Source organism: Elephas maximus, chromosome 7, assembly GCF_024166365.1.
Source record: "Elephas maximus indicus isolate mEleMax1 chromosome 7, mEleMax1 primary haplotype, whole genome shotgun sequence".
Taxonomy (NCBI): Eukaryota; Metazoa; Chordata; class Mammalia; order Proboscidea; family Elephantidae; genus Elephas; species Elephas maximus.
Window position 1 is genome coordinate 83,908,280 of NC_064825.1, and position 26,729 is coordinate 83,935,008.

The 26,729-nt window shown below is 36.3% G+C and overlaps 1 protein-coding gene across 4 annotated transcripts in view; it reads left to right on the top strand.

Annotated features, from left to right (window-relative positions):
* Positions 1 to 26,729, top strand: part of LOC126079648 (uncharacterized) — a 468,379-nt gene that overhangs the window by 124,977 nt on the left and 316,673 nt on the right. The window lies entirely within an intron of this gene.

Here is a 26,729-nt window from a genome sequence, read left to right on the forward strand (position 1 = left end):
CAGTACTTTCTTGGCCTAACCTTTCCAAAATTCAAAGAAGTGTCGATGGTGGCTATTCTAGAGTGCTGGAATAATGGATAATTTCTTTCTACTACTTGTTCCTATATTTCTCATTTGTATAATGAGCATATATTATTTTTATAATATTGGTTACAAAAGTAATATATTTATAATTCCAAATTATGACTAATACATATTCCATTTTTTGTTTAACAAGCAAAGATTAAAGACAAAGAAAAGAAATTCAAAAATCAAATGCTGTGAAAAATCAGAGAGAAATGTAAGAGGCAAAAAGAAGGAAATATAAGTACATGTACAATTCAAAATAAGGGAGCAGAGTCCCTGTAAAAGTAGAAGGGTTATTAGGTTTTTTCAACGCTAATATTCTTTCTCTCTCTTCTGATTTTGTATCTTGCCTAACCTCTTTGATTTGAATTCTTTTGCTACAAATTGGTGTTTTCCTTTAAGATTTCTAAGTTAAAGTTTGTTTAAATTTAGAGTAGTTTGAAATCGTCCAGCCTACAGACTACAGAAAATAATGAAACTGTCATACTGGGGGTGACATTGTCAGCAGCACTGTCAGAAGGTGGGTGTTCTTAGATGAAGACACAGATGTAAGAAAACTGAGTAAATGGATTTGCCTTACACACCTTGATTTTTTGAAAGGAACACTTGGAAAATATTTATACATCAAGTTCACATTTATCTATGCATTTATGCACACATATGTATAAACCGATAGCTGAAAATCTTGCATTAAGAATTTAGCTTTTACTGACCCTGTTATTCATGCAATATAGTCCACTTATCTTGATTAGTTGGGTTTAATTAAGGATTCTGAGTTTGTAATGAGAAATCTAGCTATTGTAATGTCTCTCCCATGCCTACCCTCACTGAAGACAGACATAAAACTAGATGCTAATATTCACTGTATATCTGAAATGATTCATCTCTGGTCTCTGAAGTGCAGTAAAGATTTGAAGATGCAGCCATTCTCCTGCACAGAAAGGTGATACCTTTGAAAACAACATTGACATTTTTATTCAGAGAAACTATCACGCAATAGTAGCAGAGAAATGGTATGAGGAGGCTGGAGCAGAAAGAATGTATGTGGGATAGTTCATGAATATATATGACTTCTACCTCCTTCCCAATCCCCCTTTTGCTCTTTATCCTGTGCATCACCTTCTTTTGGAACATTTAAAAGCCTAAATAGGTGTCCTTTCTCATCCTCAACTAAATCAAGTATTATCACCTTATTGTGGTTGCATGGGATACAATAAAATACATAATTTTAAAAACCTCAAAAAAAAAAAAAAAAAGGAATTTAGCTTTGCTGTTTTGAATTCAAATTCCAAAAATTCTTTAGAAGAAATCAAACCCTGAAAAAGGACACTAGGGAATGGGTTGACAAGAAATCCAATTTGACAACTGGCAGCTTTATTATTTTCTCTGATAGTGTAAGAGGTTTTGTCTTGGGAGGAAAAGGCAAAGTAAGCAACTTCAAAACAAATGGAAGGAATCACCTTTCTGAATTTGTAGACAGTGCTTCAATATTGACATCATTCACACGAATATTGTTGAGGGTCTAATTTTGACTGTAGGAAAATAGATCATTCAAATGATTTGAATAATTGAGATCATGCCTTAAATTATTTGGAAGGGAGTATCAATTACTAATTATAAGCCTAAGCCAATTTAAATATTGGGGAAGTTACTTAATTTCTATTATTACCTGCTGTTTGTAAGTAGATTTTCATCTCACATCAGAACTCTTCATTATTTGCCAAAAAGGAATATAGAAAAACTGAGTATCTTTTCTATATATAACATATAAAGGATTTCAGGTCATGTTTGAATATGTACCCATTTGAAGAGGTTAGTGCACACGATCTATTTTCTAAAGATTCTGGGCTACTTTGCTGGGTTGCCTAGCAACTTGACATCCTCAGCATTCAAGGGTAGTCTTTGCCTGATGGAATGTCAGTCCCTTATGAATGATAAGTCTCATGTAATACCTTTCAAATTAGGGATCTTTTTCCCCCAGGGAGTGAAATAACTTCTACAGAAGTACACTTTACTCAAGGAAGAATGCAGAGACAAAAATTATAAATGGACACTACATACAAGGGGGAGGACTTCTGAAGGTTACCAAAGCAGCATTGTAATGAACCTGGACAAGCATAGTGATAGTTGGAGTCCTTGTAGGTTCGGAAATACCAATATTGAAGAATGTTTATCCACATTGCATGGTGCTTATCTTATTGGCACAAAAGCTGGAGAAGTTTCCATACCATAGCCTTAGTAGATATATATATTTTTTTCTTCAACTAACTTAACACCTTATAATATAGGAGCAAAAAAGTCCCTGGGTGGTGCATACAGCTAAGCACGCAGCTATTAACCAAAAGGTTGCTGGTTCAAATTCACTCAGAGATGCCTTGGAAGAAAGGCCTGATGATCTCACATGGGGTCCCCATGAGTCAGCATTGACTTGATGGCAACTGGTTTGACTTGGTTTTATAGGAGCAAAATCTATTTTTATGGTATCTACACATCCAACCCACTCCCAAATTCTGTTGATTTTCCCTCTACTTTTCCCACCTTCATCATCAATATTCAAGTCTGTAGAATAAGATCTCTCCTTTGGACTTCTAGAATAATTCTCTGACCAGTCTGTCTGCACCCAAACTTTCCTCCACCAATTCATTCTTCAGACTACACGTTTTTAAAATGCATATTTAATTAAATCAATCCTTCATTCTCATTTACTTAAAACCTTTCAATGGATTAAAATTACTTTTAGGATAAATAGGCTTTAGATAGTTTTAGGAATATCTATTTCTATCAAGCTACTTCTTATTCTCCCAGGAATCTCTGAGGCAGTCCCTCCCCCAGGTTTTTTTACTTCAGGATATTTCAATGTTTTCCCCTTAGCCTGGAAAATTCTCAAAGCAATGTGTAACTTTTCTTTCACAGCATGTTGCACACCTGCAGTTTTATGTTGATTTACATGATTACTTTATGAGTGCCATTCTCTGCCACTAAACCATAAGCTTGGTGAGAATAGAAGTCAAGTCTGCTTTCAGTCATCAATGACTCTATAATTCTTATCATATTGCCAAACACTTAGTAGGTACTCCATAAATATTTTGTTGACTTATAAAAGGATGACTAAGTAAATACTTTCTCTTTTTCACTTTTGAGGGGCAAGATGGTGGTGAATGTTATAATCCCCAATATCTTAGCATGCCCATAGGGTAATATTTTTCAACATTCTCAGCTCAATGTATTTCTTTTTAATTAAAGGAATTAAAAATAAATTAGAGTGAGTACCCACTCTAAAATATTCCTAACTCAAGGAACTCTGTAAACATGTGTCTCCTCAATAACCCAAAGGATATAAAATTGTGTTTATGTTTTATCTCCATCTCCCATCATACATGTAATATTATGAGCTCTCAGCAAAATACTATACAACTTTGGAAAGAAACCTGCTATGTAAAAGCTGCCCATATATTTTATATATCTCCATAACTTTACTTTTATTAACAAATAGCAGAAATAGACCTTATTTATTTTTTAAAAAGTGTATGTTGTTGTTGTTGTTGTTAGGTGCCATCTAGTCAGTTCTGGCTCATAGAGAGTCTATGTACAACAGAATGAAACACTGCCCCGTCCTGTGCTATCCTCACAATCATTGCTGTGTTTGTACCCATTGTTGCAGCCACTGTGTCAATCCATCTCCTGGAGGTCTTCCTCTTCTCCAGTGACCCTCTATCTTAGCATGATGTCCTTCTCCAGGGACTGGTCCCTCCTGATAACATGTCCGAAGTATGTGAGATGGAGCCTCGCCATACTTGCTTCCAAGGAGCACTCTGGCTGTATTTCTTCCAAGACAGAGTTTTTCATTCTTCTGGCAGTCCATGGTATATTCAATATTCTTTGCCAACACCATAATTCAAAGGCATCAATTCCTCTTAGAACTTCCTTATTCATTGTCCAGCATTCGTATACATATGAGATGATTGAAAACATCATGGCTCAGGTCAGGTGCACCTTAGTCCTCAAAGTGACATCTTTGCTTTTCAAAACTCAAAAAAGATCTTTTGCAGCAGATTTGCCCATTGTAATATGTCATTTGATTTCTTGACTACTGCTTCCATGGGTGTTGATTGTGGATCCAAGTAAAATGAAATCCTTGACAACTTCAACATTTTCTCCATTTATTATGATGTTGCCTATTGGTCCAGTCTTGAGGATTTTTGTTTTCTTTATGTTGAGGTGCAATCCATACTGAAGGCTGTAGTCTTTATCTTCAACAGTAAGCACTCCAAGTCCTCTTTGTTTTCAGCAAGCAAGGTTGTGTCATCTGCATGTCTAAGGTTGTTGATTAGTCTTCCATCAGTCATGGTGCCGAGTCCTTCATACAGTCCAGCTTCTTGGATTATTTAATATAAAAACTCATTGCAGTCGAGTCGACTCACAGTGACCCTATACTACACAGTACAACTGCCTCATAGGGTTTCTAAGGCAGTAAATCTTTACAGAAGCAGATTGCCACATCTTTTTCTCTCTGAAAAGTTGGTGGGTTTGAACTGCAGATCTCTGATTAGCAGCTGAACGCTTTAGCCACTGCAGCACAGGGGCTTATATACAGCATATAGGTATGTGATATTGAATAAATGATCATTTTAGCACATGAAGCTTTAGAGATATTTTTTTTTTAAAATCAACAAGCCACAGCCAAACTTAATCAGTGGTGTGGGAGGGATCACTTATTAAATTTCTAAAATTACCTTCTCTATTTATATTTAGAAATTCTCCTGTGAATTATGTTAGGTGGCATTACGTAAAATGAGACAACTGAAGTGCTAAACCGAAGTCCCAAATTAGCAGCAGGCTTTACTGGTATTTGGAACGTGTAAATTAAAAAATCACAAACATTAATTGCATCTTTGTAGTATACAAATTAATAGTATAATGATGACTCCATCTTCATGTTTAATCATTCCATAATAATTTTCTCACAAATCAAAATTATTTCTACAAAGTGTCAGTTCAGGTTGTAATTGTCTTTGGAACTATATTTTAGCAATTATTTTATAATTATAATAATATAAAATAATGGTACCTATACCAAAGGTAGCATATGTTGTTAATTAATTGATTAATTATAGGCTATCATAGAATTTATATGTGCACAATTTCCTTTTTTCTTAAAGATCTCTTCTTTGTTGATTAGCATAAAATTTTGTGATTTTGGAGCAACTTAGTTTATATAGTTATAAACTTACAAGTCTGTTTTATCCCAAATGTTCACATGATGAAAAGATTTCCTGTCACAGCTAATGGGATGCTTGCTTAGAGCAATATCCTATACAAAGTAAAGACATTTAAGGAAAATAAAATACAATTGTCTCAAGTTGGTTGTGAAAGGGATTTGGCCAGTAGTGTCAATATGATGCACTCAATCATTTTTCACCATCTTTACAGGTTAACACAATTGCTGAAGATATGATTCACACAGGACAAGTTTCCTGTCTTGCTGTGTTCTTATAAAGATCTGACTCAAGTGTGAGGATTCAATTTAAAACAAGTTCCTTGCTTAGATCAGGATTGAGAAGGGGGAGGAGGTGGTGGCAGTTTTTTGAGCTTTCTTAAGTACAAATGACTTTTCATGGGAAAAGTCATACCCTCTTTGGAAAGAGCTGAATGTAAGTCTGATTTAGGTAGGAGGTTTAAAATATAGATACAAATAGTTTATCCACAAGATAATAAAATCCTGCTGTGGGAAGAAGCTTGCAGTATTTGAGTCTAGGTTGTTATATTCTTTGTTTCTTCTACAGAAAGATGACCAAAATTTTCCATTATTTCAACTTGTCATACATGAAAGTTAAAGAGATTTGTATTTGGCCTTCTAAAATGCCTAATGATAATACTTGATTGGAAATATGAAAGCAGAATCCTCAAAAAAGTAGACTGATCTCAGTAAAGGATGCCCACTCAATGTTTAAGCTTGTAAATTTCAAGCTTACTGTCATGATTTTTTCATTAGAACTCAGAGAAACACATGATAACAGATTCTAATATATTAAATTAGTTCTTCTAACTTAACCTAAAGCACAATTAATATCTGTAAACCTTTTAGTTGATGCTGTATGTACCATTTGTAATTTCTTCTTCTAATGGAGTAGAGCTTTCTCCATAGTTTCAGAGTAAAGAATGAATAAGGTCTATATAGAGATTATTTCCTTCAAATTGGGAGACACTGTTAGTAGGAGAACTCCCTCTACTCCTGATCTTGGCATTGAGTATTCTAGCTGTGGCCTTTCTTCAGAAGGACCTGGGGCAAAAGCTAAGTCATGGTCCCAAGGCTCATTTTAGATTTTTGACTCTGGTCAGTCAATATCTGTCTGTTTTCAGCCTTGGAGTCAGTCATCCTTTGTGAATTAAGGAACACTTTAACAAGAATAGGTAGGAACTTTTAAGCAGAACTGAAAGCTATTTTTGTTGTTTCCCAAGCTTGCTAATAATAGCAGGCCAATTCATACAAAAAAATGAACTTCTTTCCAAATTCTGTATATATAGAAAATACACCTACTAAAATATCTAATGTAATCATAACCTCCATATTTTTCATTGATGATAATTAGTAGTAATGATAGTAGCCCCACTATATCATTAATCTTTAAGGTACTTCGTTTATAGGACCAGAATTGTCATACATTGCTTTATTTATGTGTGTAATCCCACTTTAGATCACAACTTGTTCTTTTTAATCTTCAAAGATGTTGCTTATTTCCCAAACATCATTCCTAAAACATCTAATATCCCCACAGCCTACTCACTCTACTTTTGCTGTCAGACTGTGGAATGTAATGAAAGAAAATGCACAACAGTGTGACAACTACGGATTAGTTCTACGGAGCTTCACCATGATTGTTCCTGCTATCACATCAACTCTTTAATTCACCTCTGAAATGCCACCAAACTATTCACTCAGGCATATTCTTTTCTCCTTAAAACACCCAACCTTCTCTCATTCTCCTCCCCCTCATTCTTAGTGAAAATATTGCCTCATACTACAAACTGAATTTTACAGAAACATTTTTCACGTTACCTCATCTTCAAATCAACATCCTCTTTTCCTTTAGGCTCTTTAAAGAAGAATCCATTGGACTGTGAGTTCCTCGAAGGTAGACATCATGATTTATTCATGCTGTATCTTTGATGCCCAACATTTTTTTTTTAATGTACAGTTTGCTTCCAAGCTTACTCAAGCTTACCCGTTATTAAAACACAACAAAACTTTCTTGATCATGATACTTCTTAACATTTCCATTTAATGCCAAATTTTTGAAGAAATGGTCTTCTCCAATACTCTTATCTATTTACTCCATTTTTATCTATGAAAAATGGGATTTCCCTTCCTTTCAACCCCATACATTCATGAAAATGCTATCAAAAGATTAGCAGGGACATTTTGGGCTTTACAGCCAATAACTGTACCATACTTTTATATTCCTTGAATGCACTTTGATATTTGATACTTGGGAATACCTTCTTGAATTTTTCTCCTGCTTTGGTTCATAATTGTATTAATTGTCCCATTCCATTGACCATGCCTTTTGTATCTCTTTGATAGACACCCTTTTCTTCTGCTCTTTACCTCAGAGGGCAGTCAAAATTCTTTCCTCAAACATACTCATGGTTTCATTTTTTTGCCTTTATACAGATACTTCCCAAATGATGTCTTCAGCCCTAGTCTCTCATTCCTCCTGTGCCTATTCTAGTGGTGTAGTGAATAAGAGCTTGTCTGCTAACCAAAATGTCCACAGTTCGAATCCACAAGCTATTCCATGGAAACCCTATCAGGGCAGTTCTACTCTGTGTTGTTATGAGTTGGAATTGACTCCATGGCAACAGGTTTGGTTTGGGTTTTTTTTTGGTGCCTATTCTCAGCTACCTATAGGATAGAGTCACTTGAATTGCAGGTGTCATATTAAATTCATTACATTCCAAATGAATTCAGAAGTTGACTCCCCAAACTGTTCTTTTCCAGACAAAATTTTTCACACTGGCTTGCTCATAATTCCAGGCCCCTGAACTGAAATAATATAACTGCCTTTCAGTCTTTTCTCTCTGTCATCTGCAGCACCCAATATATGTCACTATGTCATTTGATTCTTCTTTTGAAAAATCTCTGATTCCTTTTTCCCTTTTCATTGTTCACAAATGTGCAGAGTCCAGGCTTTAAATATCTCAATCTAGATATTGTTACATTGATTTCTCTGTCTATCCCACTGTTTTTCCTGTCATTGGATCATCACTGTATCACTAATCTTAACATAAATTTCAACATCACTTCCATGACTGACTTGTCTACGTCAAGTTCATACCTTCTGGTTGAGGTTAATATTCTGGATGATATCACCTTACTTTATCTAATTAATATTTTCTCTTTAAACATTAACTTCCAACTGCACCTCAGATAAATTTGTTTCCTTACATTTTCTTTCTGAACTTTTTCAATGTATATCACACTTTTTTCTCAATTTCTAGATCTTGCTGTTTCATCCTTTCCTACATAATTCTGCATTTCCACAAATCTCATTAAGTTTCAATTTTCTGTTTACTCATCAGACTTAGCAGATTCGTGGTGGATAGGGACTTTGTTATTATTTTCCCTGTTGTTTACTCAGTGCTTAACAGCCAGTCTGTATTTAGCAAATACTCAATATATATTTAAAAATAAATACTCTAGCTCTGAATCACCTACCAGATCTAATCAGCTGAGACCCATGTACTATGCAATCCATTCATTCAGTCTGTTTAACTAATATACAGACTTTCCTTCTTAATTCATAGTGAATGATATCTGTGATACCTATCACTTCACAGGATGTACTTATACTATACATACTGTCTTAGTCATCTTGTGCTGCTACAACAGAAATACCACAAGTGGATGGCTTTAACAAAGAGAAATGTATTTCCTTGCAGTAAAGTAGGCTAAAAGTCCAAATTCAGGGTGTCAGCTTCAGGGGACCACTTTCTCTCTCTGTCAGCTCTAGAGAAAGATTCCTTGTCCTCAAACTTCCTCTGGTCGAGGAGCTTCCCAGGCACAGGGACCTGGGGCCCAAAGGATGTGTTCTGCTCCTGGTGCTGCTTTTCTTGGTGGTATGAGGTCCCCTTGTCTCTCTGTTGCTTTTTTCTTTTATATCTCAGGAGATTGCCTTAAAACACAATCCAATCTTGTAGGTTGAGTCCTGCCTTACTAACACAACTGCCACCCAGCCTCCCTCATTAACATCATAGAGGTAGGATTTACAACATACAAGAAAATCACACACTACCAGAAATAATGGCCCAGCCAAATTAATACACACGTTTTCTGGGAGGGCATAATTCAATCCATGACACATGCCTACATCTAAATCTGATTTTTATTTCTTCTCAATATATTTGTAATATCATGACCATATAGCCAAATTGCAAAATAAATAAATAAGTTTAGTAGTACCTTGTTTATTAATAGTTTGCCTTCAAAAGTTTTATATGTAATAAACATATTATGATGACTATAAGAGGGGCAAAAATATTGTCCATTCATTTAATTACCCACTCCTGCCCTATGAGAAGAATGGAGAAACTATTTCACAATTGTATGTCTATATTTTAAAAATAATCTCAATCTCACTTTGACCTAGCATGCCATTCCATACTTCATTTGTTAATTTATGATTTTATGCCTGGAGACCAATAGAGCTTTTGTTCAATATAGTCACATTAAAAAATTAAGCAAGGTTTATTCTTTATTCTACTGCTACTACTACTATTACTACTACAAACAATAACAACCAAAAGCAAAAAACCAAACCATTGCCGTCAAGTAGATTCGACTCATATCAACCCTATAGGACAGAGTAGGACTGCCCCATAGGGTTTCCAAGGAGCAGCTGGTAGATTCAAACTGCCAACGTTTTGGTTAGCAGCTGAGCTCTTAACCAATATGCCATCAGGGTTCGTTCTGCTCCTCCTCCTCCTATTAAATATTCAGTCTCTGAACACTTTTAAAGTAGGCTATAAGGTTCACATATATTGTTGGGATAGTGTATGTGTATCTCTTAAATGTTTTTATACAATTTGTTTTTGTTATTGGGTGCCATCAAGTTGATTCTGACTCATAGAAATCCCATGAGACAGAGTAGAACTACCCCATAGGGTTTTCTTGGCTGTAATCTTTACAGAAGCAGATTGTCAGGTTTTTCTCCCACTGAGCCTCCAGGTGGGTTCCAACTGCCAACCTTTTGATTAGCAGCTGAGTACTTAACCATTCGCACCACAAGGGCTCCTTTTTATACAGTTTACAACAGTTAAATTAGAGATAAGAAGACAGCCAAGCACTTCTCTACTAAAATCATAGCCCAGAGAATTACTGCTCAGATATTAATATATTGAGGTATACATAATCCTGAGAAAAATGGAAGAAAACTATGGAAATCTTAGATTTAATAACGTGCAGGTTTAAAACTGTATTACTTGTTTGCTTTGTATGAATCCAAATTACCAAGGACAACCAACAAACATCTTAAAATTAAGACAAGATGACTATATCGTTTATAACAATCTTGGATAGTAAATTATAAAACTGATAAAGTTTCTGATATAGCAAAAAAAAAACTTATTGCTCTCGAGTTGATTCTGACTCATAGCGACCCTATAGGACAGAGTAGAACTGCCCCATAGAGTTTCCAAGGAGCAGCTGGTGGATTCGAACTGCCAACCTTTTGGTTAGTAGCTGTAGTTCTTAACCACTACACCACCAGGGTTTCCTGATAAAGCCAGAAGCAGCAAATTATGCTGCAGATGATTTACGGGGAAAAAGGAAAAAAAAAAAAAAAAAAGCCCAGAATCTCTAAACATAAATTTAAGAGTCTTAAAAAAATTTCATTTAACCTTCATTTTTTTTGGTATTGGGGGTGCTTGACAAGTTTTCTTTTCAGAAATTATCTAAACCTAATAACTTTCCTGGTGGAAGTGCGGGAAAGTGTGACTTATGCATCAACCACAGATTAAAATAACAGAAGAAATAATACCTCACAGCATTCTGAAAGGGAAACTGGTACTAAGAGTCTGTTTTCCGCCTGAGGCCTTCCCCTCTGTCACCTGCCACCCACTTGTGACCTATGAGTCACTGACTATTCCAACTTCATTTAAAATCTTTATTAAATTAGTTTGAATCCTAAGCCTTCTGTATTAAGAGAAACTGTACTGGATTTTATACTTTTAAAATGAAGAAATACAGTAGAGGTTGCAGAATCATTGGTTTATTTGTATTTTTGGGAAACTTGGTGTATGTGTATGCATGCATTTGTATGTATGCCTGGGTATTTACACATATGAAAGCAACAAAGTTGATCCTTCTTTTTCTTTATTCTATGATGGCATGCTCTATTCTTATGAGAAGTAATAATAACACTAATGCTGACTAACATTTATCGAGTGCTTATTATGTATAAAGTGCTATGCTAAGTGTTTCATCACACACGTTAGCTAATAAAATCTCCTCTTAATGGTAAGTTTTGTGTAGTAGCCTGTGTGTTCACTCTTAGATAATGCCTGCTATATAAGAGACACAAAGTAAATATCAGTCTAGTGAAGAAATGGACTCCCACTATGTCTTTACAAGATAGACATCATTGCCTTTATTATGCAAATAAGAAAAATGAGGCTTAGAGAGATTGAGAGCTTCTAAAATTCACCCTACTCCAAAGCCTATGGGTTTAATTATAATTAGATGGAAATATTCACCAGAGGCAAACTTTTTTTGGACAGGATTTTCTATTTAACTTACTAATTCCTTTGTGGAAAAAGAGGTTTTGCTATTAACATACAATTCTTCATTCTTTTATGAAACAGTAACCTACCATAAAATTTTCCTTAGGAAACAGAATCTAGAATGCTTTGCAGCTGTTCCAGATTAATTCTGTTAATAAATGGTTTAAATGACTGTGGTTTCTTGGTATTTTTATTTACATCTTTATGTTGCTTTACGTTATTGTTAGGGTATGGAGCTCAATATGACTATACATGTTTATAGAAGTTTATACAAAAAAAATTTTTTTTATATCACAATTTAATTTTAGAAATATTTATTCAATTGTTGAATTATCTCTTGAACAAAGCTCTCTGGAAAATGTCTATTCTTTTCTGGCATGAATGGAAAGAAGAGAAATGCCAATAAACTAATTTTCTTTGCCCCTTGAAAAAATTAAGAACAAAAATCTTAAGAATTCAAAGGAATTTGTTTTTTAGAGACTTCTGCAACCAATCTATGGGTTTCTCTACATGTCCTTATACAAACAGTCATCAGTTCTAGGCTTGGTCACTCCAAGTGCACTGGGTCATGTGTTCCTAATAAGACTTGTTGAATTCTATTTTAACAATAGCCTATAACAGCATAGCTAAGAAGTAAAACGTTCTCCAAAAATATATGATGCATCTAAAAAAGAAATATTTTTATATGACGTATGCTTATTGTCTTTTCCTTGCTAAGGTTCCTTTTCATTCAAGTAGCTGTTCAAGAGTTTATTTTAGTTGAACAAACAAAAGAAAATTTATGGAGTGTTTCATAAACTGGCAGTCCCTGGATTATGAACGAGTTCTGTTCCTGTGGCTGTATTTCAGTCAAATGTGTACATAAATTGGAACACTTAGGTAAGGTTTATATCTAACGTCAGTTTGTCAACTGTTCGTCTTAGTATACAGTATTTAGTGTACCTTTCTATACATAGAAAACATTTAAAAGAAATACTTCCAGATACTCTAAAACACCTTTCACATAATAATACCGTAATAATAAAAATAATGATGTTTTGATGCATGTTGCAAAGTAGTACTCATTTGTTATTACAAACCATTGTATGTACCTCATATGTTTAACATAATAGGCTTTATATGGGGGTTGGTTCGTAACTACAGTTTGTATGTAAGTGGAACGTTTGTAATTAGGGGACGGGCTATATTTGTGCTAGGCATTTTGCCCTTAGAAAATGGGACTATCAGAATGAACGAGATGATATGGCCCCCAACTTCAGTGACTTCATGGTCTAGTTGGGGGAAACACGGACAATTTAAATTATGATTAGAATATAATAAGTTAAGTAGCAGGGGAAGTTTAAGGTACTCTCAAAACACCTAAGAAGGGCATCTGATTCATGCTTAGGTGATAATGGATGCATTCCATGTGCTTTCCAGTTTAAGTTGAAAGTGCAAAGTTTTGTGGAAGAAGAAAGCTTGCAGCCATGGAAGAATTGGGAAAACTAAAGCAATGAAGAAGACTCTAAGAAAGCTGCAACAGCGAGTGAGTGTGAAAGGCATAAGAGATAGGACTGAAGAGAGAAGTAAGATCTGACCCTGTTAAACCTTGTAGGCTACCTTAAGAATTTTACTTTCATAGCTGCATCATTTTAATGGTTCTAAGCAGGAAAGGAGGGAGTGGCAACTACATTGGCATCTTTAAAAGAGCAGGTACACACCCATACAAGGGAGTATGTCCAGTAGACATTGGAGAGACAGGTTGAAATCTATGCTGGGCTTATGGATTTGGGAGTTATCAGCATGTAAATCATAACAGAAAAAAGCAGAATTCATGAGATCACACAGGAAGAGTGCATGAAGTAATAAGATGAGAAAGACCAAAGAAACCCTAACAGTAATATTATCTGTTGTGGTTTAGAAAGAAAATACAATTCTCATCTCAAAAACTGATAAGCTTACAACCAGGACTTATGGTTCACCAGGAAATTGCCTAATTTTCTGAATTATTTAAGAAAAGTCCACTTTACTATTATAAAAATAATACATGATCACTTTGGAAAATCAAGAAAGTAAAGCAAAGCAAAGAAGGACATAAAAATTAACTAGATTTTCATCACTCAGATATAAGAGATGTTAGCCAGTTTGCTACCCATTCTTTAATGTGTTCATTCCTCACTGTATGTGAGGAATCTGTACTTGGCCTCGTGACCTGTTTATCTGAAGAAAAGGTGGGAAATGTGGCACAAGCAGAGGTTTGAAAAGTCCTCGTTCTTTGGGACTTGTTCATTTGCTGATCTTTGGCTCTCTGAGACTAACAAAAAAACCAAACCCAAATCCATTGCCAATGAGTTGTTTCCAACTTATAGCTACCCTATAGGACACAGTAGAACTACCCTATAGGATTTTCAAGGTTGTAGTCTTTACCCTGGTGGAGTAGTGGTTAAGAGCTACAGCTGTTAACCAAAAGGTCGGCAGTTCAAATCCACCAGGTGCTCCTTGGAAGCTCTATGGGGTAGTTCTACTCTGTCCTATAGGGTCACTATGAGTCGGAATCGACACGACAGCAGTGGGTTTTTAGTCTTTACAGAAGCAGACTGCCCCATCTTTCTCTCATGGAGTGGCTGGTAGATTTGAAATACCAGTCTTTTGGTTAGCAGCCAAGCACTTAACCACTGACCCACCAGGGCTCCTGAGACTAACTACCATATGAAAAAGCCCATGCTGGTCTGCTGAAAAATAAAGCAGAGATGAACCACCTCCTCTGAGACCTCCTAGACCAGCCAGCCTTCCAACATGTGAGTCAGGCCTCTTACATCATCCAGCTCTAGTCAAGATAGCCCAGACCAGAAGAACCTCATAACCAACCCACAATCTAAGTTTTGGGATGATTTGTTGCAGAGCAAAAGTCAAGTGTGGTAAAAGGACTGCCAGACGAATTATCGGGTAACGTGTACGACACCTGTCCTAAGAAGATTGGGTTTCATCCAATATCTACCACATCCTGGCTCTTTGGCCTTGGATAAATAACTTTGCCCATCTAAATTTCAATTTTCTCATCTTTCCTGTATAATGTTTCTCCAGATAAATTATAATAATGAATATGAAGTCATTTTATAAGCTCTGAAACATTAGCTATTATTTTAATGCTTTTATGACATTAAAACATACTCTTGTTTTTTTTCTATTTCTATAGAAAAGTTCCCCATTAAACAACGATATCATTTTCACATGATTAAGCTCTTATCAGCTTTATATTACTATAACGTCCAAAACAATGCAGTAAGGCTATTCCCATACATGACCTAGAGTCCAAACCAAAAACCAAACTTGTTGCCATCAAGCCGATTCCAACTCATAGCAACCCAGTACTGACTTTTTGGTTAGCAGTCAAGCTCTTTAACCACTACACCACCAGTGCTCTGACCCAGAGTCCAGTGAACTCAAATATCATTATTTCTATTATTGTAAATAAGAATAAACATTAACACTCATATTTATTGGGATGCCACTACACTCTATGTATTCACATATAACTCTTTGCATGGTGACTCTGGATTCTCAAACCTACCCTACATAGTATGACTGGGACAATTCTAGATGCTTTCTCCATTGCTTAATACAAGCATATCTTGTTTTGTTACACTTCATTTTATTGCAATTCACAGATACTGCTTTTTTTTTTCTTTTCTTTTTTACAAATTGAAGGTTTGTGGCAACCCTGCCTTGAACAAGTCTATCAGTACCATTTTTTCAACACCTTGTCCTCACTTCATGTCTCTGTATCACATTTTGGTAATTCTTACAATATTTCAAACTTGTTCATTATTATTGTAAATGTTATGATGATTTGTGATCAGTGATCTTTGATGTAATTGCTTCGATGCGCCATGAACCACGCCCATATAAGACAGCAAACTTAATCGATAAATATGTTTTCTGACTGCTCCAATGACCAGCCGTTCCTCCCTCTCTCTCTCCCCCTTTTCTCAGGCATCCTTATTCCCTGAGATGGGACAATATTGAAATTAGGACAGTTAATAACCCTACAATTGCCTCTAAGTGTTCAAATGAAAGGAAGAGTCTCACTTTAAATCAAAAGCTAGAAATGATTAAGCTTAGACAGCAAGACATGTCATAAGCCGAGACAGGCTGAAAGCCAGGCCTCTGCACCAAATAGCAAGTTGTGAATGCAAAGGAAAAGTTCTTGATGGAAATTAAAAGTGTTACTCCAGTGAACACACAAATGATAATAAAGTGAAACAGCCTTATTACTGATATGGAGAAAATTTTAGTAATATGGCTAGAAGATCAAAGCAGCCACAACATTCCCTTAAGCCAAAGCCTAATCAAGAGTAAGGCCCTAATTCTCTTCAATTCTATGAAGGCTGAGAGAGGGGAGGAGGCTGCAGAAGAAAAGTTTAAAGCCAGTAGATGTGGGTTCACGAGGTTTAAGAAAGAAGCTCTCTCCATAACATAAAATTGCAAGATGAAGCAGCAGGTGATGACGTAGGAGCTGCAGCGAGTCATCCGGAAGATCTAGCTAAGATCATCGATGAAGGCGGCTCCACTAAACAACAGATTTTCAATGCAGCCAAACAACCTTATATTGGAAAATGATGCTTTTATGGATTGAATTGTGTCCCCCCAAAATGTGTGTCAACCTGGTTAGGCCATGATTCCCAGTATTGTGTAACTGTCCCCCATTTTGATTTTTTGTAATTTTCCTATGTGTTGTAAATCCTAACCTGTATGATGTTAATGAAGCAGGATTGGAAGCAGTTACATTAATGAGCCAGGACACAATCTACAAGATTAGACTGTATCATGAGTCAATCTCTTTTGAGATATGAAAGAGAGAGGGGAGTAGAGAGGACAGGAAACTCTGACCACGAAGAAAGAACTGGGAGAGGTGTGCATTCTTTGGACCTGGGGTTCCTGTGCTAAGAATCTCCTAAACAATGGGTAAGGTTGATGACAAGGACTTTCCCCCAGAACCAACAGAAAGTGAAAGAATTCTCCTGGATCTAGCATGCTGAATTTGGACTTCTAGCCTCCTAGGCTGTGGGGGGATAAATTTCTGTATGTTAAAGCCACCCATTTGTATTATTTCTGTTATATTAGCATTAGATAACTAAAACAGATGCCATCTAGGACTTTCATAGCTAAAGAGAAGTCAGTGCCTGACTTCAAAGCTTAAAAGGACAGGCTGACTCTCTTGTTAGGGGCTAATGCAGCTAGTGACTTTAATTGAAGCCACTGTTCATTTACCATTCTGAAAATCCTAGGATCCTTAAGAATTATGCTAAATCTCCTCTGCCTGTGCTCTATAAATGGAACATGAAAGCCTGTATGATAGCACGTCAGTTTACAACATGATTTACTGAATATTTTAAGCCCGCTGTTGAGGCCTATTGTTGCTATAATGTGCCTTCCATTAGCTTTCAACTCATAGAGACACTTTATACAACAGAACCAAACACTGTCTGGTCTTGCACCTTCCTCATGATTGTTGTTATGCTTGAGAGCATTGTCGCAACCACTGTGTCAATTCATCTTATTGAAGATCTTTCTCTTTTTTGATGACCCTTTACTTTACCTAGTATGATGTCCTTCTCCAGGGACTGATCCCTTCTGATAACATGTCCAAAGTATTGGTGAGATGTAGTCTCACCATCTTTGTGTCTAAGGAGAATTCTGGCTGTACTTCTTCCAAGACAGATTTGTTCATTCTTTTGGCAGTCCATGGTATATTCAACACTCTTTGCCTATACCATAATTCAAAGGCATCAATTCTTCTTAGGTCTTCTTTATTCATTGCCCAGCTTTTGTATGCATATGAAGTAATTCAAAACATCATGGCTTGGGTCAGGTGCACCTTAGTCCTTAAAGTGACACCTTTGCTATTTAACACTTTAAAAAGTTCTTTTGCGGCAGATTTGCCCAATGCAATGTGTTATTTAAGTTTTTGACTGCTGCTTCTATGGGTGTTGATTGTGGATTCAAGTAAAATGAAGTCCTTAACAACCTCAGTCTTTTCCCTGTTTATCATGATGTTGATAACTGGTCCACTTGTGAGGATTTTTGTTTTCTTTATGTTGAGCTGCAATCCATACTGAAGGCTGTAGTCTTTCATCTTCATCAGTAAGTGCTTCAAGTACTCTTCACTTTCTGCAAGAGGAATGGTGTTGCATTCACTATCAAAAAGAACATTTTAAGATTTGTCTTGAAGTACAACCCTGTTATTGATAGGACAATATTCATACGCCTAAAAGGAAGACCAGTTAATACAACTATTATTCAAATTTATGCACCAATCACTAAGGCCAAAGATTAAGAAATTGAAGATTTTTACCAATGTCTGCCTTCTGGATTTGATCAGACAGGAAAGAAAGAAAAGACCAAAATGGATGTCAGGAGAGACTCTGTAACTTGCTCTTGAATGTCAGGTAGCTAATTCAAATGGAAAAAAATGACGAAGTAAAAGAGCTGAACAGAAGATTTCAAAGGGCAGCATGAGAAGACAAAGGCAAGTATTATAATGACATGTGTAAGGACTTGGAGTTAGAAAACCAAAAGGGAAGAACATATTCGGCATTTCTCAAGCTGAAAGAACTGAAGAAAAAGTTCAAGCCTCAAGTTGCAATATTGAAGGATTCTATGGGGAAAATATTAAATGATGTAGGAAGCATCAAAAGAAGATGGAAAGAATACACAGAGTCACCGTATCAAGAAGAATTTGCCAACATTCAACCATTTCAGGAGGTAGCACATGATCAGGAACCAATAGTACTGAAGGTAGAGGTCCAAGCTTCCCTGAAGACACTGGCGAAAAACAAGGCTCCAGGAACTGACAGAATATTAATTGAGATGTTTCAATAAACAGATGCAGTGCTGAAAGTGCTCACTCCTGTATGCCAAGAAATTTGGGAGATAGTTACCTGGCCAACTGACTGAAAGAGATTCTTATTTATGGCTATTCTAAAGAAAGGTGATCCAACCAAATTTGCAAATTATCAAACAATATCAATATCACATGCAAAGTAAAATTTTGCTAAAGATCATTCAAAAGGAGTTGCTGCAGTACATTGACAGGGAACTTCTAGAAATTCAAGCTGGATTCAGAAGAGGATGTGGTACCAGGGATATCATTGCTGATGTCAGATGGATCATGGCTAAAAGTAAAGAGTACCAGAGATGTTTTCCTGTGTTTTATTGACTATGAAAATAGCATCACATGCTACAGAGAAATCTTTTATGTGGATCATAACAAAGTATGGGTAACATAGCAAGGAATGGGAATTCTAGAACACTTAATTTTCCTTATGAAGAGCCTGTTCATACATCAAGAGGTAGTTGTTTGAACAGACCAAAGGGATACTACATGGTTTAAGGTCCAGAAAGGTGTGCATCAGGTTCGTATCCTTTCACCATACTTATTCAGCCTTTATACTGAGCAAATAAACTAGAAGCCGGATTATATGAAGAAGAATGGGGCATCAGAATTGGTGGAAGACTCATTAACAACCTGTTTTATGCAGATGACACAAACTTGTTGAGACCTACGGCTCAGAGAAACAGATTCCTTTCAAAATATTACTGCTGATCGACTATGTGGCTGGTCGCCCAAGAGCTCTGATGGAGGTATATAAAGAGATTAATGTTGTTTTCATGTGTGCTAATACAACATCCATTCTGCATCTTGCAAGTCAAAGAGTAATTTTGACTTTCAAGTCTTATTATTAGGAAATACATTTCATAAGGCTATAGCTGCCATATTTAGTGATTCCTCTGATGGAGCTCTCCAAAGAAAATTGAAAACCTTCTGGAAAGGATTCACCATTTCAGATGCCATTAAGAACATTCGTGATTCATGACAGGAGGTCAAAATAATAATATTAACAGGCATTTGGAAGAAGTTAATGTTGGATGACTTTCAGGGGTTCAAGACTTCGATGGATGAAGTAACTGCAGATGTGGTAGAAATAGCAAGAGAACTAGAATTAGAATTGGAGCCTGAAGATGTGACTGGATTTCTGTAATCTCATGATAAAACTTTAATGGTTGAAGAGTTGCTTCTTATGGATAAACAAAGAAAGTGGTTCCTTGAGATTCTGGTGAAGATGCTGTACATTGCTGAAATGACAGGAAAGGATTTAGAATATTACATAAATTCAGTTGCTAAAGCAATGGCAGAATTTGAGAGGATTGACTCCAATTTTGAAAGAAGTTCTACCGTTGTTAAAATACCATTAAACAGCGCCACATGCTACAGACAAATCTTTCACGAAAGGAGGAGTCAATCGAACTTCATTGTTGTATTTTCAGAAATTGCCACAGCCACCCCAACCTTCAGCACCCACTGCCCTGATCTCTCAGCAGCCATCAACATCGAAGCAAGATTCTCCACCAGCAAAAAGATTACAACTCACTGAAAGCTCAGTAGATTGTTAGTATTTTTAGCAATAAAGTATTTTTTAATTAAAGGATGTACATTTTTTAACATAATGTTACTGCACAATTAGTAGACTACAGCGCAGTAACTTTTATATGGACTGGGAAACCAAAAAATTCCTGTGACTCACTTTATTGCTATATTCGCTTCAGTGATCTGGAACTGAGCCCTCAATATCTCCAAGGCATGCCTTTAACTTGCAGTTGTTGTTTGGGTTTGAGTTGATTCCAACTCATAGATAACCTATAGGGCAGAGTAGAACTGCCACATTGGGTTTCCGAAACTGTAATCTTTATGGGAGCAGATTGGCAAGTCTTTTCTCCTGCAGAGTGGCTGGTGGGTTCCAACAGCCAACCTTTTGGTTTGCACCCCAGCAGTTAACCATTGTGCCATCAGTGCTCCTTGGGCCATTATTTAACCAGTTGCCATCAAGTTGATTTTGACTCATAGCAACCCTATAGGACAGAGTAGAACTGCCTCATTTTGTTTCCACATCTTTACCCCAGACTGCCACATCTTTCTCCCACAGAGTGATTGGTGAGTTCCAACCACAGACCTTTTGGTTAGCAGCCGAGCACTTGATCACTACACTATCAGGGCTTCTCTGGCCCATAACTTAGAGCCTATGAAGTATATCAAAACAGTCTTAATCTTCTGCAATTAATCAACACAACTTTTTGGAAAATGCATCTCTTCCTGCCTGAATTCATCATTTTCTCATAAACTCTTTACTCTTCTAATCTCATAACAGGTGGTTTGCACCACTGTTAAAATTTAAACCTTAAAAAACTCTGATTCATGTCAGTGCAAATTCCTATTTTCCTTTTTATAGAATATTCTCCTTTTAGAGGGAGACCTCAGTCCTGACCCTTGCTTTAAATACAGATGCTGCTTGAGTCTCTTGATAAGAGGTCAAAAATGTAAATATGACATTGGCTAAAGGGTTATTTGAGCCTGTGTTGAGAAATCAATTTTCATAGGTTTTTCTCCTTTCCAAAATAAATACTTTTGATCTTAATGTTTTCAGTTCAAGCCAAAATAAGATAACATGACTCCTGATAAACCACAGCCAGAAGCTGCCAGAGGCTTATTTCTATTACCCCTTTCCCTTTCCTCACCACAGGGGAAAAATTACTAGGGACATTCAAACCTTAAAATGGTTCTAAATGATTTTTTCTTATAGTTTAGGTTGTGGTGTTAGATATGTCATACGTACTGAATAATATATCCTTTCTTACTTCATAACTTTACAACAGATTAGTGCTCATTGCAAGTTACTTTTTCTCTCTAAAGTGCAGCCTGGAAAACAATGGATCATCACTGGTTCTTGCTTGTGACAGATGTTACTGGACATAACCCACAAATCCCACAACAAGGCATCGTTGTAAAACCTGATAATTAAATAATATTTGGATGCTTTTCAGGCTTACATTTAAAAATAAATTCTAGTTAAAAGAAGTCTTGGCTTTGATTTATTGCCTGTTTGCATCTTTTCACAAGCTAAAAGTGAAAGCTTCTACAATACCTATTGAAAACCATAAACTTGTCATACTATGATCCACAGATCTTCAAATTTTATATTTCTTGAACTTGTTTAAGTAACTTAAGTTTTTTAGTCATTTTATTCTTTTGTTTGTTTGTTTTACATCCTATTCCTCTTAAAAATTGCCTCTTGCTATTTATACCTTGGTCCTATGTCATGTATTGTTATGATCTGTTATCCTATCTTTCTTACCTTCTAGAGTTTGAGGTGCTCAGGGGTGGGGATTTTAATTTACTTTCTATCACAAGTACCTAAAATAGGGACTTACACATAGTAGATCTTCAAAAAATCTGTTGAGTCGGCACATCATTTTATGAAGTCTCTGCCTCTTCTTCATATTTCTCTCTCCCTTTTCCTTTCTCTCTTCACATGTCACTCTTCAGTTTCTAAATCTGCCTGCTATCATTACAGCCTACTACTGTGTCTGAGGCCCAATCCTTGGCCCTCATGTAAGAGGCCTAATATCTCCATCTGCAAGGTTTTGTGCAGATTCACTACCATTTTCTCAGATCCCTGCACGATAGCATAACTATCACATATCCCTCTTTTCCAGTCAGTACTTCCAGATCTTTAAATAGCTCTATTGGAGCCCTGGTGATGCAGTAGTTAAGAGCTTGGCTGGTAACCAAAAGACTGGCAGTTCAAATCCACCAACTGCTCCTTGAAAACCCTATGGGGCAGTTCTATTCTGTCCTACAGGGTCACTATAAGTCAGAATTGACTTGATGGCAATGGGTTTTTGTTGTTGTTGTTATTCTCTTATTTTTCCATCATGTCTCCAAAACATAAACCGTATGAAACAGATGGACCAAAGCTCAAGTGAAGCAACCTGGTGGACATCACAGGAGAGAAATTTCCTTGTTCTCCAACACTTCTTTCTTCTCCAACACTTTAAAAAGTGGAGGAAAATTCACAGTCCAAAGGTAGCTTCTCTGTGATGGATCTAGCTTTTGGTTTTGAGCCCAAGAAACAGTCAACAGGGAAAATGTGCATTGGCTGTTAGTTACTCTTTGCTTTTTATGTTTTCAGTCTTTCCGTTTTTTTTGTTTTTCCTATATGGCCAGCTGCTGGACTACTACTTGGCAGGCTCACACCAACCAATGTGGTGTTAACCAATTGGATTCCCCGTCATCTGATTCTGGAAATTAGTCCCTGCATATCGGATTCATTACTTCAAACAAACCACTGATCAAGATGCTTGAGAGCCACGGGTGGCCACTTCAACTGGGGGAAGAAAAGGTCCCCATGATTTTTTTAGAATCAACAAACCCTATTTTTATAGCACTTTCATCTGATTTCTTGCATATAGCAAGTGTTGATTCATATTTTTACTGTGTTCAGATTTACTATTGCTCTCAAATGAACTTGATATAATGAGATAAAACTTTATATTTCTTTCTACACTTGGGAAAATCACAGTATCTAGTGCATTTTTTTTCTTTTTTAGTCCCGGCTACACATCTGAGCCCTATTATTCCAACCCTCAAATCAACTCTAATAAAACAAGAGTGATCAGATTCTAGGAAAAGGGACCATATCTTCAGTTATTGATGAAAAGGCATAATATCCATATCACTTGGACATAAATAGAAGGGGATATATTTTTATTATTATTACAAAATATTTAGTTATTAATATGTGCCTGACATTGTGCTAAACATTTTCTTATTTCATTTTCAGATAATCTTATGAGAAAAAGATATATATGTGTGTGTGTATATATATATATATACACACACTATCTCGATGGCACCTAACAACAACAACGATAAGTGGATTATATATAATATAATCATAGCACCCCCGTGTACAACACAGAAGGAAACACTGCCCAGTCCTGCACCATTCTCACAAGCCCCTTGTTGCAGCCACCGTGTCAGTCCATCTCATCAAGAGTCTTCCTCTTTTTCATTGACCCTCTACTTTACCAAGTATGATGTCCTTCTCCAGGGACTGACCCCTCCTGACAACATGTCAAAAGTACATGAGACATAGTCTCGCCATCCATGACTTCAAAGAGCATTCTGGCTGTACTTCTTCCAAGACAGATTTGTTTGTTCTTTTGGCAGTCCATAGTATATTCAATATTTTTCTCCAACACCACAATTCAAAGGCGTCAATTCTTCTTCAGTGTTCTGTATTCTTCTTCCAGCTTTCACATATATAGGAGGCGACTGAAAAATCCCCATGTAAGACTATGTAAAGTTAAGACTTGTTGGCTAAGTAACACAGTTAAATTGTAGAACTGAGATTATAACCAGTTTTATTTAGTGCTCAAGTCTATACTTCTTTTAACCCTATGCTATTGTGTCTGTGGAGACCAAGAAAACTGGTTAGTGGTACATGGGGTATTGTGAAAACAGTTCCAGATTTGTAACTAGAAATTACATTTTATTTTAGCTCCTACTTAGTTGGTTATTTTTACCTCGAACAAGTCACTTAATCTCCCTGGAATTCTGCCGTACACCCTTTTGGAGCTTTTTATAAAATGAAATCTGGATGCAATTCAGTTTTTACATTTTAAAATGAACCGTAGTTGCTATGACAAATTCTGATTTGGATTAACTGACTACATCTGTATGTTTTTATTGAACAGAAATCGAGGCAAGAGTTGTCATTAGCATGGCATATGGAATTGTGTGCAATCAATCTGCGGCATAGCATTTCATCCTCAGCTCTGCCTCTTGCCCCTCAGTAACCACTCTGTTGAAAACACTCTGAGGTGGTCACTGTTCCTTAAATACATTATTATCTTTTATATCTCTGAGATTTTTTACATACTGTTACTTAATATATATAAATTACTTGAATAAGTGAAATAATTCCTGGCACAAAACAAGAGCTAACACAGCGTTATTACAATTAATACTATTATTTTCCCTCTAGCAAACTGTTCTTCAACTTTTAAGAACCAGTTCAAAAGTCACCTCATCTGTTGATTCCATCATGTGACAGAAATTCCATTGCATGTGGCAGAAAGCCCAGCTCAAACTGATTTACTGCAATTAACAATCAAAGAAACAAACAACTGCATATATAAGAGAGAGAATTTATTGGCTCACATACTTGAAATATTCAGGACAGATCAAGCCAGCACATCAGTACTTGAGGGCTCAAATGATCTCTCCCTGGTTTTCAGTTCTGTTCGTCATTTGCTTTATTCCTCTGGTCTTATTAGGGGGCAAGAGGGCTACCTAGAGCGCTAGGACTGCCAAGTTAATGACCAGCACAAACAGAAAGAGTTCCTTCCTTGCAGATTTTACACGGGCTCTGGGATTTACTCTGATCAGAGCAAATTGCTACACATGTTAATTTCTGAATCAATCACTATAGCCTATGAAATAAAATAATGGACACTGAACAGGCTTAGGTCAATACCTTAATGTCTTGGAGAAATCATTTTAGCGAAGCAGTTTTTGTTTGCATGCTCATTCATACCCTCTCCTACCCAGTCTGGGAGTTTCTTTCAGTACCAGGGCTGTGTCTCATATTCATGTGTATCCTTGGACATTATGATGAGCCAGGGGCATAGCAGATTTTTCAATAAATGCTGACAAGGCGGATGGATAAATGGATGAGTTCATAGACATATGAAGGCCAAGTGCCTGGTTGAAAGAAGTTTACAGCATAGTGAAACAGTGCATTTTTTATATGTTTATTTATTTAACTAATATTTCTAAACCACTTATAATCAGGCAGGCGATACACTAACCACTAAAAAAACAACAGAAAATTAAAAGGAAAAATCATCTGTGTTCTCATGGAATTTATGTTGTTGTCATGTGCCATCCCGTCTATAGTCTGGTGGAAAAAGAAGACTGTAAACAATTTAAAATGGATAGTGTAACAATAGAGAATGAATGAAACTTTGGGAACTTGGGAACCAATTGGCCAAATCTGGTTTATGGATCAAAGGAGACTTCTTGTCAGAATGACCTTTAAGCTGAGACCTATGAGGATGAGTAAACTTTAAGGGAAGAGAGAGTTGAAAATCAGCAGAGCACATTTACAGAACTGAAAGAAATCCCAACTAGGTGGTCAGAAAGAGGATGGTTCAGATTGCAGAGGTGGTTAAAAATCATTTCAGGCATTGTGTGGCTGATCTGGGAGAAATGGAAAGTCTTTGAAGTGTAATCATATCTGAAATATATGGTAACAAGTATTTCAAAGTTAGATACATGCAAAATGGTATGCTGCCTGGAGAGCCACTGAGAGTTCACGAAAGAAGCTATGTCTCTTGCATTTTGAAGAATGAATATAAAAAAAAAAAAGAAAATTTTTTTTTTTTTTTATCACAAAATAGGTAATAGTAAGATATTGATGGTCTTAAAGAAGGTCTTAGTCATGTTCTGGGTTAGTGGATTTTGGGGGGTGTGTTTGGAGCATCCTAAGTTGAGCGATGTGTTGAGAGTGCTGGCTGTTAGGCTGAAAAGGTAGGTAGCTGCCTGATTGTGAAAGTCTTTATTTGCCACACTAAGAAATCTGAGTTTTATACTATAGTCACTAAAAAAAAAAGGGAATCCTAAATACTGAAGGCCATACTTTTAGATCCTCTCAGTTGTGTCCTTTACTCAACTCATAAGACTTAGGGTAGATCACATTCTGGAAGTTTCAAAGATGATGAGTAATAAATATGGCCCTAAACATTTTTTTTTTTAATTTTAGTTGTAAAGGTCAACAAAATAATTTATATAAAAATTATTCATATTAAGGTATTGCACTATCCCTTGAAATTTCTAATAACATCGATCATGAAATTGCCGACCTTCAAAAGACCATATTTGACGTCACGCAGTACTCCTGAAATAACTCCTTGCTTCATATATTTATTGCACAATACATTTTCTTTTGCTCACACCTTATAAGATCACTGTTGTTTTGTAGGCAGCTGCCCTTTCCCTTTACAAG